Source organism: Camelus dromedarius, unplaced genomic scaffold (genome assembly GCF_036321535.1).
Source record: "Camelus dromedarius isolate mCamDro1 unplaced genomic scaffold, mCamDro1.pat HAP1_SCAFFOLD_123, whole genome shotgun sequence".
Taxonomy (NCBI): domain Eukaryota; kingdom Metazoa; phylum Chordata; class Mammalia; order Artiodactyla; family Camelidae; genus Camelus; species Camelus dromedarius.
In genome coordinates, this window is record NW_026989814.1 from 3902530 (window position 1) to 3907191 (window position 4662).

Consider the following 4662-nt stretch of genomic DNA (forward strand, 5'->3'; position numbering starts at 1 on the left):
GTATGATGTTCCTGCAGTTTTCACTGTAAAACAGTTTTGGAGCTAGTACCTCCCCATATATATGTTTGGATTGGAGTTTGCAAGTGAAAAGATGCTTTGTTTTCCCAACAAGCTAGGTGAAGTACGGCTTTCACACACACTTATCTCACAGAACTGGGCATGTGGAGAGACGTTCGTTCATCAAGCACAAAAGGAACGGGTAGCTGGAGAAACTTTTACTCTGGTTTCTCAGTCTGATTCCTAGTTCCGGTTTGAAGTTCCTGCAGTTTTCACTGTAAAACAGAGTTGGAGATATTACCTCCCCATATATATGTATGGAGTGGTGTTTGCAACTGTAGAGAATCTTTGTGTTCCCAACAAGCTAGGTGAAAGACGGCTTTCACACACACTTATCTCTCAGAACTGAGCATGTGGAGAGACGTTCGTTCATCTAGCACAAAGGGAACGGGTTGCAGGTGAAACTTTTACTCTGGTTTCTCAGTCTGTTTCCTACTGCCTGTTTGAAGTTCCTGCAGGTTTCACTGTAAAAAGGAGTTGGAGCTCGTACCTACCCATATATATGAATGGAGTGGAGTCTGCAACTTAAAAGAAAATTTGTGTTCCCAACAAGCTATATGAAGGACGGCTTTCAAACACACTTATCTCTCACAACTGAGCATGTGGAGAGACATTTGTTCACCTACCACAATAGGAACGGGTTGCAGGAGAAAGTTTTACTGTGGTTTCTCAGTCTGTTTCCTACTGCCTGTTTGAAGTTCCTGTAGTTTTCACTGTAAAACCGTGTTGGAACTCGAACCTCCCCATATATATCTATGGAGTGGGGTTTGCAACTTAAAAGAAACTTTGTGTTCCCAACAAGCTAGGTGAAGGACGGCTTTCACACAAACTTATCTCTCAGAACTGAGCATGTGGAGAGACTTTCTTTCATCTAGCACAAAGGTAACGGGATGCAGGAGAAACATTTACTCTGGTTTCTCAATCTGTTTCCTAGTGCCGGTTGGAAGTTCCTGCAGTTTTCACTGTAAAACCGTGTTGGAGCTCGTACCCCCCCATATAGTTGTATGGAGTGGAGTTTGCAAGTGAAAAGAAACTTTGTGTTCCCAACAATCTAGGTGAAGTACGGCTTTCACACACACTTTTCTCTCAGAACTGAGCATGTGGAGAGACGTTCGTTCATCTAGCACAAAGGGAACGGGTTGCATGTGAAACTTTTACTCTGGTTTCTCAGTCTGTTTCCTAGTGCCGGATTGAAGTTCTAGCAGTTTTCACTGTAAAAACGAGTTAGAGCTAGTACCTCCTCATATATCTGTATGGAGTGGTGTTTGCTACTGAAAAGAATCTTTGTGTTCCCAAAAAGCTAGGTGAAGAACGGCTTTCACACACACTTATCTCTCAGAACTGAGCATGTGGAGAGACGTTCGTTCATCTAGCACAAATGGAACGGGTTGAAGGAGGAACTTTTACTCTTGTTTCTCAGTCTGTTTCCTATTGCCGGTTTGAAGTGCCTGCAGTTTTCACTGTAAAACCGAGTTGGAGCTCGTACCTACCCATATATATGAATGGAGTGGAGTCTGCAACTTAAAAGAAACTTTGTGTTCCCAACAAGCTATATGAAGGGCGGCTTTCACACACACTTATCTCTCAGAACTGAGCATGTTGGGAGACATTCGTTCATCTAGCACAAAGGGAACGGTTTGCAGGAGAAACTTTTACTCTTTTTTCTCAGTCTATTTCCTACTGCGGGTTGAAGTTCCTGCAGAATTCACTGTAAAACCGATTTGGAACTCTTACCTACCCATATATATATATGGAGTGGAGTTTTCAACTGAAAAGGAACTTTCTGATCCCAACAAGCTAGGTGAAGGACGGCTTTCACACACACTTATCTCTCAGAACTGAGCATGTGGAGAGACGTTCGTTCATCTAGCACAAAGGGAACGGGATGCAGGAGAAACATTTACTCTGGTTTCTCTTTCTGTTTCCTAGTGCCGTTATGAAGTTCCTGCAGTTTTCACTGTAAAACAGAGTTGGAGCTCTTACGTCCCCATATATATGTATGGAGTGGAGTTTAGAACTGAGAAGAAACTTTGTGTTCCCAACAAGCTAGGTGAAGGACGGCTTTCACAAACAATTATCTCTCAGAACTGAGCATGTGGAGAGACGTTCGTTCATCTAGCACAAAGGAACGGGTTGCAGGAGAAACTTTTACTCTGGTTCTCATTCTTTTTCCTAGAGCCGGTTTGAAGTTACTGCAGTTTTCACTGTAAAACCGAGTTGGAGCTCGTACCTCCCCATATATATGTATGGAGTGGAGTTTGCAAGTGAAAAGAAACTTTGTGTTCCCAACAAAAAAGTTGAAGGACGGCTTTCAAACACACTTATCTCTCAGAACTGAGCATGTGGAGAGACTTTCGTGATCTAGCACAAAAGGCACGGTTTGCAGGAGAAATTTTCCTCTGGATTCTCAGTCTGTTTCCAAGTGCCGGTTTGAAGTTCCTGCAGTTTTCACTGTAAAACCGAGTTGGAGCTAGTATCTCCCCATGAATATGTATGGAGTTGGGTTTGCAAGTGAAAAGAAACTTTGTGTTCCCAACAAGCTAGGTGAAATACGGCTTTCACACACAATTATCTATCCGAAATGAGCATGTGGAGAGACGTTCGTTCATCTAGCAAAAAGGGAACGGGTTGCAGGGGAAACTTTTACTCTGGTTTCTCAGTCTGTTTCCTAGTGCCGGTTTGAACTTCCTGCAGTTTTCACTGTAAAACCGAGTTGGAGCTACTAGCTCCCCAATTATATGTATGGAGTGGGGTTTGCAACTGAAAAGAAACTTTGTGTTCCCAACAAGCTAGGTGAAGGACGGCTTTCACACACATTTTACTCTCAGAAATGAGCATGTGGAGAGACGTTCGTTCATCTAGCACAAATGGAACGGTTTGAAGGAGGAACTTTTACTCTGATTTCTCAGTCTGTTTCCTAGTGCCGGTTTGAAGTTCCTGCAGTTTTCACTGTAAAACAGAGTTGGAACTCGTACCTCCCCATATATATGTATGGATTGGAGTTTGCAACTGAAAAAAAACTTTGTGTTCCCAACAAGCTAGGTGAAGGAATTCGTCACACACACTTATCTCCCAGATCTGAGCATGTGGAGAGGCGTTCGTCCATCTAGCCCAAAGGGAACCGGATGCAGGAGAAACTTTACTCTGGTTTCTCAGTCTGTTTCCTAGTGCCGGTTTGAGGTTCCTGCAGTTTTCAATGTAAAACATATTTGGACCTCGTACCTCCCCATATTGATGTATGGAGTGGAGTTTACAACTGAGAAGAAACTTTGTGTTCCCAACAAGCTAGGTGAAGGACGGCTTACACAAACACTTATCTCTCAGAACTGAGCATGTGGAGAGACTTTCGTCATCTAGCACAAAGTGAACGGTTTGCAGGAGAAATTTTACTCTGGATTCTCCGTCTGTTTCTTAGTGCCTGGTTGAAGTTCCTACAGTTTTCACTCTAAAAACGATTTGGAGCTCGTACCTCCCCATATATATGTATGGATTGGAGTTTGCAACTGAAAAGAAACTTTGTGTTCCCAACAAGCTAGGTGAAGGGCGGCTTTCACACACACCTATCTCTCAGAACTGAGCATGTGGAGAGACGTTCGTTCATCTAGCACAAAGGAAAAGGGTTGCAGGTGAAACTTTTACTCTGGTTTCTCAGTCTGTTTCCTAGTGCCGGTTTGAAGTTCCTGCATTTTTCACTGTAAAACCGAGTTGGAGCTAGTAGCTCCCCATGTATATGTATGGAGTTGGGTTTGCAAGTGAAAAGAAACTTTGTGTTCCCAACAAGCTAGGTGAAATACGGCTTTCACACACAATTATCTATCCGAAATTAGCATGTGGAGAGACGTTCGTTCATCTAGCACAAAGGGAACGGGTTGAAGGGGAAACTTTTAGTCTGGTTTCTCAGTCTGTTTCCTAGTGTCGGTTTGAAGTTCCTGCATTTTTCACTGTAAAACCGAGTTGGAGCTAGTAGCTGCCCATGTATATGTATGGATTTGGGTTTGCAAGTGAAAAGAAACTTTGTGTTCCCAACAAGCTAGGTGAAATATGGCTTTCACACACAATTATCTCTCAGAACTGAGCATGAGGAGAGACGTTCGTTCATCTAGCACAAAGGGAACGGGTTGCAGGAAAAACTTTTACTCTTGTTTCTCAGTCTGTTTCCTAGTGCCGGTTTGAAGATCCTGCATTTTTCACTGTAAAACCGAGTTTTATATAGTAGCTCCCCAAGTATATGTATGGAGTGGTGTTTGCAAGTGAAAAGAAACTTTGTGTTCCCAACAAGCTAGGTGAAGGGCGGCTTTCACACACACTTATCTCTCAGAACTGAGCATGTGGAGAGACGTTCGTTCATCTAGCAAAAATGGAACGGGTTGCAGGGGAAACTTTTACTCTGGTTTCTCAGTCTGTTTCCTAGTGCCTGTTTGAAGTTCCTTCAGTTTTCACTGTAAAACCGTGTTGGAGCTACTAGCTCCCCAATTATATGTATGGAGTGGGGTTTGCAACTGAAAAGAAACTTTGTGTTCCCAACAAGCTAGGTGAAGGACGGCTTTCAGACACATTTTACTCTCAGAAATGAGCATGTGGAGATACGTTCGTTCATCTAGCACA